This window comes from Phyllostomus hastatus, unplaced genomic scaffold, assembly GCF_019186645.2.
Source record: "Phyllostomus hastatus isolate PE091 unplaced genomic scaffold, TTU_PhHast_1.1 phas_contig_896, whole genome shotgun sequence".
NCBI classification, from domain to species: Eukaryota; Metazoa; Chordata; class Mammalia; order Chiroptera; family Phyllostomidae; genus Phyllostomus; species Phyllostomus hastatus.
In genome coordinates, this window is record NW_025333983.1 from 34,406 (window position 1) to 49,569 (window position 15,164).

General features: G+C 35.0%; 1 pseudogene; it reads right to left on the reverse strand.

Annotated features, from left to right (window-relative positions):
- Nucleotides 1-9,486: 9,486 nt before the first annotated feature.
- LOC123827711 lies at nucleotides 9,487-10,502 on the reverse strand (annotated as a pseudogene).
- Nucleotides 10,503-15,164: the final 4,662 nt, after the last annotated feature.

A 15,164-nucleotide genomic window follows, 5' to 3' on the forward strand; every position in this document is an offset into this window, starting at 1 on the left:
CATGCCTGGGTTGCAGGCCATGAACCCCAGCATCCACACATTGATGTTTCTCTCTCTTCCTCCCTTCCCTCTCTAAAAATAAATAAATAAAATATTTAAAGAAAAAGAAGGCAATTAATGGAAGTTTCCCTTTCTAATTGATGTTCTCTGCCTTTCTCTCTCCCCACCCAACCTCTGTCTCTCCCTACCCAATTGAAAAATGGGCAAAGGATCTGAATAGAAACTTCTCCAAGGAAGACATACAGATGACCCATAGACATGACAAAACATCCTCAACATCACTTGTCATCAGGGAGATGCAAATTAAAACCCCATGTACCCTTACTGGGAATCGAACCTGCGACACTTTGTTTGCAGCCCACACTCAATCCACTGAGCTATGCCAGCCAGGGCTTTACTGCCTTCTTATACCCACCCCCATGGTGGATCAGACCCATAACTTGGGTATGTGCCCTGACCAGGAACCAAACCACCTCACATCAGTCCAAACGGCCACCATTAAATCAGCAAACAACAAGTACTGGTGAGATGTGGAGAAAAGGAACCCTAGTGCACTGTTGGTAGGAATGCAGACTGGTGCAGCCACTGTGGAAAACAGTATGGAATTTCCTCAAAAAACTAAAAATGGAACTGCCTTTTGACCCAGCAATAATGCTGCTGGGAATATATCCTAGGAATCCAGAAACACTGATTTAAAAGAACTTAGCACCCCTATGTTCATAGCAGCACAATTTACAAGAGCCAACTGCTGGAAACAGCCTAAGGGTCCATCAGTAAATGAGTAGATCAAAAACTGTGGTCCATTTATACAAAAGAATACTAGCTAGGAGAAAGAAAGAAGGAGTTCCTACCTTCTGCAACAAACAGCATGGATGGAACTGGAGAGTATTATGCTAAGTGCAATAAGCCAGTCAGTGAAAGACAAATACCATATGATCTCACCTATAAGAGGAATCTAATGAATAATAAAGTAATGAACAAAATAGAACTGCAGGCATGGGAACATGGGGCAGACTGAAAGTGACCTGAGGGGAGGGGGGAGATAATGGTGTAAAGAAGAGGCAGGGACTAGACCAAGAACATGTATGAAGGGCCCATGGACATGGACAACAGTGTGGAGATTGACTATGGGAGGCTGAGTTGGGATGAGGGCAGAGGAAGGCAAAGTGGGAAAAAACTGGGACAACTGTAATAGAATAACAATAAAATATGATATTAAAAATGTCTTTAGGTGAGGATAAATAAAATTGGCATTTAGACAAATATTTTCAGGAGAGAAGAGTGAATCCTTTAGGTATAGTATATGGGAGGAAGTGTTCATTCAGACAGAGGGTATGTCTTGTAGAAGGGGCTGTGCTGTTTGAGCAGGAAGAGTGTTGTTCTAAGGAGGGGAAGGGTAACTGTAATGTCAATGGAGGTAAGAGCTGCAGAGAAAAACAAAATGGACAAAGTGCCTAAAGTCAGCTGAACTTTCATCTCTTAAAAACAATTATTTTTCAGGAACATCTGCAGTGGTGGGGTCACATTGGTAAAAGTGAAGTAGAGAGCCATAAAAATATCTGGAGCAAGTGAGATTCAGGCAGATGGAAAAGTGGTTAAAGTAGTGTCTGCCAGACTTCTTTATGTAGAGTTCAATTTCTTCACATTGTAATAAACTTATATAGTGGTACAGAACTATATCTATAGAACTATAGCTATAAATAAATATGTCTCACCTTATATGGAAAAAAATTAGAGTATGTACTATTTTATTTATACTTAATGGCATCCATCAATATGTTGTCTGCACCAATTATTACCCTGGTGTTTTGGTAGTAAATTTCCTTCCCTTATTTTTTCAATATCTTTTCTTTTCATTTATTTTTTAATTTTTTAAAATTTATTGATTTTGGAGAGAGGAAGGGAGAGAGAAATGAACACCATCATTGGGTTGTTGTCCCTCTTATTTATGCATTCATTTGTTGATTCCTGTATGTGCCCTGACCAGGCATTGCAACTGCAGTTTTGGCCTATCAGGATGACACTCTCACCAACTGACCTACCTAGATTGAGCTCCATGTATTTTCACTGATATAATTCTGTGAAGAAGAGTTTTTCATTCTTTTCTATGTTTGTGTTTATTGAGTTAGCTGGTTTGACCAATGTGTACTAGCTGAGGATGATTTTGTTCTTTGGCATTGTTATCCAATACTACCATCATTTTTCTTGCTCCAATTGTTCTAGCTTTGCTAATGAAACCATCACCAAATAGTTCCTGTGTACTTTGCTTTTTGGACATGTTCTTGTCATTTGTGTTTGCTTGTTTCTACTTCTTAAATTCTGGTTGCACAATATGTTCCAGGCACATGTTATATTTTTCCAGATTCAGCTGCAGAAACAATCACTTCCCCAGGGAGGATGGTATTTGAGAATCAGGGTCTGACAACATATTCTACTTTCATGTGCACACTGACATTTCTCTGTTAAGAAAACACTTGGAACTTATACACTCTTATTAATCAACATCACCCCAATAAGTTTAATTTAAAAAAGACTCTGTCGCACATATTTTCAGTGCTTTTAAATTTCCAAATATTTGTAATTATAACTTTTCAAATGAAGACTCAACACTGTAGTTAAATATGTTTAGATTTGGGAACCATAATTCTGAGTTTATGTCCAAAAATATTAACTAGCATTATGGCCAAGTGAAGATGTCTTAATCTTTTTGATCCTGTGTCCATGTCTGCAAAGTTATGATAATAATACCTGACTCATGTGTTTGTGAAGATAATATTAAATTATATGTATTTAAAACACTTTGCATGTTTTATTGATAATATAAAAGGTAGTCAATCATTATTTGTTTTGTGTTCCTAGTATAAATAATTTATAGTAATCTATTACAGGCATTAATCCACATTTATTATTTTCTCCACTGTTGGGCAATTCCATTAATCATAAGTTTTCTTTGTTTATTTTTTAAATGTCATGCAGAATACACATTGGTTTGTTTCCTTTAGATGAATACCCACAGGTAGTATTTTGCGGCCAAAACTACAACTTTCCTCTACATATTTCTGTGAGGCATTCTAGAGTGGTCAGGCAAAATTTTATTTCTCTGAACATTTCTCCTGAACAATCGGTTTCATCATAATTTTTCCTACATGTATATCTCCCCAAGATCTATATTTAATAGAGTTTTAATAAATCACAAGTTACCTTATTAATATTTATTTCATTCCTATACAGGAGGGGCACTTCCTCATGCTTGTTTACTATGTGTATACTCATCACTTCAAATATTGAAAACCTGCTTCCAAACAGTGGCTGAGTTTTTTAACTGGACTAGATGGAAAAACTTTGAATTTTCAAAATTATCTTAATTTATTTATTTACATTTCAATATCAAATATGCTAATACATTATAGGCAAGAAAATAATCCGTGGCAGTAATTAATGACCTACTATGAGCACCTCTTATGTGATACTGACTTTTCCAGTAATGTTGAAGCTATGAAGATGAATAAGATGCAGTCTTTTCCTCACAAGAATGAACAGCCCAGAAGAGGAGTTGGAAGTGAAAACAAAAATTTATAATCCGTTTTTATACTACAATGTTCAATGATAGAACGATGGAGGATGGAATCCAATATTCTTGAGGAAATTTTCAGGAAAATCTTTAAAGAGGTGGAAATTCTTCTTATTGGTCTTTGAGAATTATTATTGTATTGCAAGAGGAAGAATTCTAAATAAAGCCATATGCAAGGGTAGGGTCTCATATTAACTTGATGGTTGAATGTATTTTAACTGAACACCTATGAAAATGGCATTCTACACCCCATAGCTAGGGGATAATAGTTCCCTGATATAGAATGAACAGTGAGAAAGGCATGGGATTGGATTTCTACCCTTTACTACCAGCGATTTGATGTTTGCATTTAATAACAATTTAAACACTGTAAGTCATACTACAAAATAGTTGTGTTGTCATTCCTTTTAGTGAAAATCCAGAGGTTAAAAAGAATGACTACTCATTTTTCACCACATTGAGCTGTGATTTCAAGTCTAAGGCTTAGTTTCCTAGCCTAACTTAGTTTCATTGGTAAACATCCCTAAAGAGGTAGTTGTGAAAAATATATAGGAAAATATGTAAGAACTGTCTGCCACACCATAGACCATCTCTAACTGCTGTGTATTCAAAGTAAAACAAGTAAAGAAAATAGAGACTGGACCTTCTATTCACCTATAGGCTGTTGATTAAATTAATTTTTTTAGTTCTTTGCTTTTTTTGGTTTAGTTTATTTAGTTAGTTTTGCTTTCACTTACTTTAATTTTTTTATCATTGTTCAGGTACAGTTGTCTCTATTTTTCTCTCACCACTGCATCCCCACCTCACTCATCCCCACCTCCCACCCTCAATCCAACCCATCTTTGGCTTTGTCTGTGTGCCCTTCATACACGTTCATTGATGACCCTTCCTCTATTTTCCCCCATTTTCCCTCTCCCCCTTCCTGTCTGGTTACTGTCAGTTTGTTCTTTATTTCGATGACTCTGGTTCTGTTTTGCTCACTTGTTTGTTTTGTTGATTAGATTCCACTTATAGGTGAGATAACAAGGTATTTGTCTTTCACCACCTGGCTTACTTCACTTAGCATAATGCTCTCCAGTTCCATCCATGCTGCTGCCAAGGGTAGGAAGGAGCTCCTTCTTTCTTTCTGCTATGTGGTATTCCATTATGTGAATGTACCACAGTTTTTTGATCCCCTCATTTACTGGTGGGCACCAAACATTTTTTTTTACTTTGATGATTTTTTTATTTCACTGATTCTATATTTGTTTCTTTAGTCATAATTTAATAAATGATCATTTTCATCTGGACTGCATTCCACATGGTGTGTTTCTTTTGCTGTAAAGCCTGTTATATACAATACTTTTTTGAATCTAATAATTAGCTCTGATGATAGGGCCAAATGAATCACTGATCTTTCTTCAAGTTTAGGAAAATTCAATGGTTTGTAATAATCAATCTTAGATGTTAAAGAATTCTTTTAAATAAATTCAGCTCTTGCAATTGGTACGTAAATGTATGAAGCTTTAAATATAGAGAATTGAGGAAAGATGGAATAAACCCACTAATCATCTCAATAATTGGAATGTATTTGAAGCAGATCAATTTACTTCACATTCCATTCACAGCATGTATTGAGAACTGTTGTTTTTAAAAAGCCTTCAGGAAACACCTTGGTGACTTCTTTGTTAGAACACTAAATATAACTCCTGGACTGAGAGGAAACCTGTTATTTTCTATTACTCTTCTCACTTATGTTTATATTTGACTTATGGTCTTTGGAGGATGGAATCCCCAGCAATTCTGTGAACACTCAGCTTCACTAAAACAGCTCAAGGGAAGCCTGAGGAAAATAAGGCCCTGTGCTAACTTCCCAAATTGTAGCATTGATGCATTTGGCCTTTTCTCTGCTTTAGAGAAAACCGTTGATGTTCTTGTCTTATATGAGGCTCTACAAGGAAAAGTTGACTTATTAAAAATGAACTCTTTCAGTATTAAGAATTATGTACACATATTATCCATCATACATAATTTTTAATTTTAAAGAGTGCTATTTCATTTTATTTCTTGATGACCATGTGCTTCTAAACAATATTATTGGTAGTGATTATGGGAAATATGTAATATTTCAATGTGAAACAATCCCAAAGAGGTGGAAGCAATTACTAAATAGAATTCATGTGTGTGTTTTCATAAATTAGATTGCCTTTTAATATTAGGGGTAATTTAGTCAATTATGACACTGAGAGAAATATTAATTTCAACATTTTTGTCATTATTTTGGCTGAACATAAAAGTAATTTTTAGAAATACTACATTGGTTACTTGGGGAAAAGAATAAAAATATAAAAGGGAATAAATACAGGGCAAAATAATAGGCTACATTTTAAAAGGGGCAAGAGGCAAATCACAACACATAGGTCACTGAGCTAGGTCAGACTTCATCCAAACCAAAACACACAGATATAAAAGGTGGTAAAAATTTACAATCATTTTAAAATGAAGCAATCATGACAACAGACTAATACTCAGGGAATATTAAAATTAGTTTTATTAACAAGAGTATTCCTTTTCCTTTAGCAATCAAATGTAAAGAAGGATCCTAGCTGGAATTGTTCCTATTTATTAAATGCCTAAATGCCTAGTATTTTCCAGGCATTTCACAATTGTTGTGTCCAATCATTATGTGCTTTTATTTAATTAAATATTCCAAAATCACATGATTGATATTATGGGTAGCTCAGAATAATTAAAGAAATTCTCCAAGTTTTCACTTTAGGAAGTGTTAGAACAATAATTTTGATACAATACTTTTGTGATTTAAAAATCATTTCTCACCATTTATTGCATTCAGCCTTTTGACATTGACACAGTAAGAAGTGAACGTAATGGGATTTGAAACCGTACTGCATAAAGAATAGTGGAAATGTTAGGAAATACCCAGAATGACAAAAAATTGACTCAGGATCATATTCTAGCAAAACCTTAACATGTCAGAAGCCTAAGATGAAAAATGAGAATATGTGAATTCTAAGACTTCATAACATGTAAAACCAATTGACATAAACTCTAAGGAGTGATTCATGTCTTGCTTAAATTTTAAAAAGTGATCATAGAATTGGTAAAATTTAATAAATGCTGATTTTGTAAGGGAATGTAGACAACCATGAGAGTATTGTAGGGACTATTTTATATTAGAGTATGGATTAGATGGGATGGCAGTATGATCCTTAGGTGCCCATGATTCTGGGAGTTTGAATTTGTCCAGAGGCCAATTTGACTGAGGACAACTGAAAACTGTCATTGAAGCTTCGGTTTATATAATCATTGTGTGCTCACAGAACAAGACCAAATCTCAAATCTTAGGAATGTCAATTTCGTTGCATTGGCTTATGGGTTTCTTCTCAGTAAGTGTCAAACCTCCCCACCATGCAGATGGAGCCACACCCAACCCTCATGCTACCAGCAACTCATTTTCCTGATGAGCCAGGCCAGTTTCCAAATCACAAGCCCCAAGGCTGCACACATGAAATAGAAAATGGACACATATTTGATATAGATTCTCTGAAGGTTCAGAAGAAAACTTTGTGAGACAGACCTCTACTGAGTCCTGATTTCTCCAGTGTTGAGGTTGAACAGTAACCAATTTTATGTAAGAAGTGAGGGAATTGGAGCTACAAGTATCATTCTCAATTCTTATCTGTGCACATGACAATTGATGACATAGCATCAGATATTTTATAGAAAAAGTCTTCATTTATTTCCCATGAACTAATTATACTTATCATTTAAGGACATTTTGAATCTTTCTTTGACTGGAGCTTCATTTATTCTCAGAATATGAATGTAGGGTGTATTACTTTTTCAATTTCCACCCTGCAACTTCCCCTACAACTTCTCTCCCTAGAAGAGAGAATTTATTTCTCATCTTAGCATCCAGTTACTGTATAATAGTATAATACAAGTTTAGTACAAGTTTAATGTCAGTATTTGAAAAAATCTAAACACATTTTTCATAAAATAATCCCCTCCCCTACACATGCTCACTTAATAAATTATTATTGTATCTGCACCCTGTGGGCCAGACCCTTCTTTTACAGAGTGTATATTGTAAGAGAATTTAATAAAATTACACTTTGATTTATTTGTCTGAGTTTTAATCTGCTTGATTGTATGTTATTGCTTGTGTTTCATACTCAAAAATATAAGATATTGAGTGCTTTTGAAAAGTTTGAAGAACTATATAAAAGCATGTTTACTAATTATTATTTTTACATTTGTATTTTATTCTTAAAATAAAAACTTCCATTTTGCAAGTACATTTGCATGAATGTACCATACATAAAAGTCACATATATAGAGCTTTATGGGCCTAATTTTCAAATAATGCATTAAATGGTCTTAGAAAATGATGAAGAGCTACATGAATGTTATATGATGCTCTCAGCATTGATGGTGGTGATGTTGTTTTCTCATTCTAAGAGGCTAACTTTTATATGAATTACTTTGCATAATTTTCTAATATAATATGTGTTTCTGTTTGCTCCCTTCACGGATATGGGAGCCATTCATGTTTTTGATTTTGGCTGTCACTGAGAGAAAAGAATTTCAATCTAGTTGCTATGTAAATACATGAGCTAATATTTATAGAGCATTGAGCTGTCCCATTGTGCTGATTAGCTTATTGATCTGTACTTATTTCAGTATTTAAAGCAAACCCCCAAAATTAAATTTAATTTTATTTGTAGATGAAGATGTCCTCTAGTATACCATATTTATTTTCCACATAGGAAATTTTACAAGTTAGGGAAAAAAGATCACCATGGATCAATCAGTAATTATGGGCTGACTGTATCTTCTCTACCTGCATGTATAGTTTGAATCAAAGGGAAAACAATCGGTTTCACATATTTCCCCTCTCTAGAACACCTTCAGGAAATTTTCTGTTTCATGTCTAAAGAATATCCTTAAAAATATTCTTTAAGATATTGGAAAATCCTTAAAGAAAAGGAGGAAATTCATCTGATTATTAATGATTCCCTAATTACCATGGAGGCATCCTTTCTAAAATTTTTCAGGGTAAGTTTTATCTGAGAATTAGGGGCCCTTTCACGTGAAATGGTAAAATAGTGGCATTCCATCCTGTTCAGTTGCATGTGTGGTAATGTAAACTGGGTCCAGGAATAAGGAAAGGGTTTAGCCCACAATTTCCAACCTTTTTGGCACTAGAGACAAGTTTCATTGAACACAATTTTTCCACAGACTGAGGTTGGGGTGGGAGGGAGACAGGAGGCAAAATTCAGGCAGTAATGCCAGCAGAAACCAGGGACAGGGATGGGGGATATTGGGGACTGCTGATTTAGACTTACTACTGTGAGTGTTGAGGTAATCTAGTACCAAGTTCTTTTTCTGGAGTGTCATCCAGTGTTTAGATTTCTTTTGAACCATATCTGACTGAAAGAGTATAGGCTAATTTCAAGATCATGCATCTCTCAGTTTTGTTGAACAACTCAATGTGATATTTTTTTTGCTTGAAAGTATTCTATTTGTTTTCTGTGCAGAAAGCAGACCAAGTTAAAATATATTTTATTGTTTATAAATTTTGTTTGTATCTCTCTATTTTTGTATTTTGTGTCTATATATCCTTATATATATATGTTCATTTCTACCCATATGCAAGAATTAAAATGTCAACAATTGTCCAGACATAACTAACTTAGATCTTCATATAGTTTTTAGGTTAGTTTACACAATGACCAGGTATGTGTACTATAACATGTAATTCTTCATAGTCTTTTTGTTCTACTGTAAAACAGAGGGTTCCAATTAAACAAACTCTAAGATGCCTTTGGGACCAAAGTTTAAATAAATTCATAGAGATATCATTATCAAAAGCACTTGTTTGTGTATTACTTTAGGACACATATGGTATAAAGTTAACAAGGAAAACATTTCATCTCTATAGCCCTTTTCACTGCATCCTTCACCTCCTTGTTTCTCAGGCTATAAATCAACGGGTTTAACATAGGAATGACAAGGGTATACAAAAACAGATACCACCTTTTCGTGTTCTAAGGAATATTGGGAGCTTGGCTGAATGTAACTGAAACTTATAGAGCCATAGAACAAAGTCACAGCTGTGAGGTGTGACCCACACGTAGAGAAGGCTCTGTGTCTCCCTGCTGCTGAGCGGATCCTCAGGATAGCAGCAACGATGAAGATGTAGGAGATCATCACAGTCAAGAAAGTGATCATGGCAATAACACCAGAGAAGATTAATACCAACAATTCATTCATGGATGTATCAGAATATGAGAGCTTCAACAGTGGGGGAAGGTCACAGAAGAAGTGATGGATGACATTGGGCCCACAGAAAGACAATTTCACCAAGCCGATTGTGTGTGTCAGTGAGTTGATTAAACCTCCTACACATGATCCAATGACCAGGGCAACACAAACTCTTTTCATCATCGCCACTGTATAAAGTAAAGGGTTCACAATGGCCATATAGCGGTCATACGCCATTGCTGCCAACAAGAAACCCTCAGTGGTAACAAGTGACCCGAAAAAAAAAATGCTGCACAATGCATGCAGAAAGAGAAATTGTATCCCATTCAACAAAGAAGTTCAGCAGCATTTTGGGTGCAAAGACTGAGGAATAGCAGGCATCAACAAATGACAGGCAGCTTAGCAAATGGTACATAGGTGTTTGAAGTTTGGGAGTTATGTGGATTAGAAAGAGCATTCCTAGATTCCCCACCAAAGAAATCGTATAGATGAGCAGAAACAACACAAAGAGGAACACTTTCAGTTCAGCACGATCTGTCAGCCCCAAAAGGATAAATTCAGTAACCATGGTCAAATTAACATCAGCCATGTGGTTTTTTTTCTCGAAACCTGTTAATGATAAGAAGATGGGAATAAATGGAGAATAATCATTCTGCACCACCCAGACTACTGATACTCCCTAACTAGCTTGTGTGGCTTGAGTTCTTGTCTTTTCTGCTCTGGTTGTTTTATCTGTAAAATTAGAAAATTTTAACTAGAAAGTCTCTAGTCTTTTCAAGCAGTGCTGATTTTCCTGTTCTATAAGGAAATCCCATGAAGAAAAAGGAAAACATTAACATTCCAGGTTCAGGGTGCATTTAAAATGCTGGTTTTAATGAGAAAGGGGTGGGAAATGAGTAAATTTCATTCTAAAATATGTAAAGAAATCCAGTTTAGAAAGCACACTATTCAAAGTTGAAATTTTAATCTATGTTGCCATGAAACTATTTTGAACTGCCCATTTTGGATTTAAAAGTGCTGATGTCAAATATATCAGGATGAAAGAACAAACTCTACTATGGCATTGAAAGCAAGATAGTTGACATATACCTTTCTCTTTTGTTGATACTCCACATTTTTAAAACTTGATGTAATGAAAGGCAGGGTCCTGACTTCCACCATCTCTGAGCCATCCTTAGGGAAACAGCCAGAGGGCATTGGCTTTGGAGAAGACTGCCCACTGGGAAAAGGGGAGAGGGCACTCTGAGCTGGGATATGAAGCAGAGAAAATAACAAGAGCTTGTAATTGGTCTTTCATGTCCAACAGAAATTATCACGCTGGAAACTCAGGGAACAGAGTCTAAACTTTTTCTGAGAAAAAGCAGAGCAAACCCATAAAATAAAACAAACCTTTAAAATGTATAGGTACTTCCTCACAGTATTTTTTATGTTGTGATCCATTTCTTATAATATGCAATGTCTTTCCTACTAAGTCAATACAAATTTGGTTTTTATTTCATTTTATCTGAATAACTTAACTATAGTTTTCACATTTATATCAAAATAAAACAAATATTTTAAGTGGTTTACAGTAGGGTAGCTTTACCTCCATGAAATAAAGGATGTTGATTTGGGTGGGTTCATCTATTCACTTATGAGACATAGACACTACTTTTGAGGAGAGTAAGTAGAAACTCATAAAAGAACCCAGTGCCAGATTACCACAAGAATAATCAATGAGCAGATGCCTATGTTAGACTTAGTTGCTGACAGGGTGAGTAATCCCCAAGCAAATATGTAGTTATGATGGATTGCAATGAATCCTTTAGGAAAGGATATTTAAAACTGAATTAAAACATTGCTTTTCCATTGTCCCATTAGAAGTTGCATACCAGTTTTGATGTTCATGTAGAAAATGAAATAATTTAGGGTGAGGAGTAGGAATAAGTGGCCAAATTCCAAACTGCTCCCACTCCTCATCATTTGAAGTGTTTATCAGATTACAATCTGGGCATTATCTTCCTTCCCATCTTTATGTTCATTTTTGTATTTTTCACTTATATGCAAGATGTATGTGACGGGATATTGAAGTAAGGGAATAGAATTTACCAAAGGAAGAAAAGGTATCCAACACCTTAGCTCATGCAAGAATTTCATAATCTCTCATTCCCATGGTTTATTTCTGTGCATTACCTCCCAAACAAAGACAAAAACAAAACATAAAACAACAGTTCAATGTGTCTGATGTTTATAGTCATTCATAAATTAAGTGAATGATAGACCTTCTAGGTAACAGAATTGAAATTCCAGCTTCATGTTTAATATATGAGAACCAAAGAAGTAACCTCCAGGTTGAGAAAGCAAGCATGAGATGATCCAAACACAATCATCTCAGAAGATAGATTCGGATAACACATTCAGTTCTGTGTTTACCTTAGTCTAAGGGGAGTAGGGTCCCTGGAGGTAATCTTCTGATTAAAAGGGTATTTTGAATGTGTGTAGTTCCTGTGTGCTTCTTGAGGGATTTAAGAAAATCTCAAGAATTTAATGGTTCCCTTAAGACATTTAATTTCTTGATTGTAATGATATGTAGAAGAAAATATGGGGCAAGGATAAGTAAAAAACTGACTATAAGGTCTCTGAAAAAATGCAATAGAATTACTAATGATGCCTGCTTTGTGCTTTAAAAAGGGAAGCTTTTCAGAACACATGATCTGGGCCACATAGTCAGAAACACACACACACACACACACACACACACACACTCTCACACACACACACAAGCAAAATCAAAACCCAAACATACATAGCATTTCAGGTAGTACAGTAAGACCTGATGAAAGCAATGCTATCCCTTTATTTCCTTGGGTTTTGAGAATGGTAGAAAAGAACATTAAATCTATTGCTTCCACAAGACTGACTTGACTGAACATGGATGTCTATCTCTTGAATGTTTACTTCTTCATTCTAGCATGTGTTTGCTGACAGAACATTTTGGGATTTTTGCCTTTACCCTAAAATTAATGATGAGGGATTCGGGTAGCAATATTTCATACTGTTCTCTTACATTCTTTATTTTTTTTTCTAAAAATAAAATATTTTCCCTTAAATGCAAATTTCCTAAAGCCCTAAATTATAAGCTAATGGGGCAGTGATAGAAGTAAGAATTAGTTTATGTTCTAAGCATATGTTAGGCCAAATTGTGATATTATTGTAAAAGGCCAAGAGCATTTTAAGTATCTGGTGCATTGTGTTTCTTTTAAAACATATAATTGATTCCCAATCTATATATAAAGAATTATATAAGAAATATACATAATTAATATAAAGAGTTTAAATGCTCAGACCAATATTTTTTTCTCTTAGAAAATTATAAATTAAGTACAAAAAATTACATAAAAGCAATGTATATAGAAACTCAGTTGAAAAGAAAACAGCAAATACTTACATTCAAAAAGTACATGTCAGGTCCTTTATCTTCAATAGGTCTATCATTTCTTTGAAGTACATGCAATACCATGTTTAAAGGCATGTTTTTAAAAAGTCTTCATAGCAATCATTAGATACCTAAATGTGTCCCCAAATCCAGACCTAATGGCTTTATTAGTAACAAAAGTGATGTTAACTAAAACTGATATTGAATAAAAGTATTATATTTAGAATATAGTTCTGTAATTGAATTTTACACATAAAAATTTTTATTAGTATTATTTAAAAAGAATTGGCATATATTTGTTAATATGCATCCATCACATTGCAGGGTCATTTACAATGGCCAAGATCCAGAAACATCCTGAGTGCCCATCAGTAGATGAGTGGGGGAAAAAACCATGGTACCTTTACACAATGAAATACTGCTACTCAGGTACAAAAAAGAAGAAAATGTTACTTTTTGCAATAGTCTAGATGGATCTGGAGAGCATTATGCCAAGTGAAATAAGTCAGTTTGCGAAAGACAAATACCATCTGATTGAAAATGGAAAAGACATTGGCATTCTTTCTGCCTCTTAAACCCAATAAGCAGAGACAGGAATTGAATCTTTATGGGCACTTTATTCAGAGGTTGGGAAATCTGTGAAGACAGCAGGTTTGCACCCTAAAACAAATTGTCTTACAATTTCTTTCCAGGCCAACGTTTTCTATAACAGAGAATAAACAAAGTGCGGTGAGGGGTTTTGAAATTCAGGAAGAATTAGGTGAGAGAAACTGCAGCATTCTCTTCTGGGCAGTTAGCTGTTCCCAGGGGCAGGTGTTTGTGTGTCCCTCCCTGGAACACAATGGCCTGGATGCCTCCACTTGTCCCCAGGCAATGGTCTTTAGCAGTGCCCCAGGAGGTTGGCTGTCCCTCCCAGGAACCAGGATGGGCCTTATCTGTAGTTTCTGAAACAAAAGCTTTAACACAGGCATTACCTACTAGACTTATTAACTATTTACTTAAACTAAAATTTTCCAACTCTTGAGTCTCCTATCATGATCTCACTTATATGTGGACCCAAATGAATAAAATAATTTACTCATACATTTCTCAAAGTGGATGAAAATGGAGCAGGCACTTTGGAGAACTGTCTGGCATTAAGCTGAGTATGTGCCTGGCTCATGTCCCAGGACTTCTGCTTAGAGATGAATGTGTCTGTCGACAAATGTACAGAAACAAAAATGCTCACTATTGAGGGCAATACTGTTTTCTAGACTGTATGTGCTGCCTAGGATCTGCTGTATAATTTCAAATAGAGGTGGTTACTGTGAATATTCCCATCTTGCTCCCAAATCAAGCATGGGTGTGGTAATGCTGGATATCTTCTTAACATTATAACATTAGCTATATTGTATTTATATTCTATAAGTACTTTGCTGAGTTTTTATCACTATTAGATATTAAAATGTATAGATATTTTCTGCATCTCTTATGATACTTATATTCTTTTTCCTTTTAGGTCAGCCAAAACTACCATCTATTCCTAGAATAAGCCCTTCTTTATGTTTACAAATATTTTCTATAGAATTTTGGCTTTTCTGGCATAAGATACACCAACCTGCAATTATCTCTCTTTGCAATGTCCTTTTCAGGTTTTGAGATCAGTGTTTTCAGCAGTTCCATAAAATCAGTTTTCTTTTCCTTTTCTTCCTTTCTGAAAGAATCTTCAAATGATATTTCTTATTGCCTATATAGCAGGAACATATCACCAGAGAAACATGAAAAGCTGGTGTTTTCTTTTAGGATATGTTTTATCATTATAAATTCAGTCTCTCTGCATGTTTAGAAATATTTGGATATTCTTGTGTGTATTTGTTTTGGTAAGTCTTGTTGCTCTGTCCGATTTCCATAAAAAGAAACTTTTTATGTCAG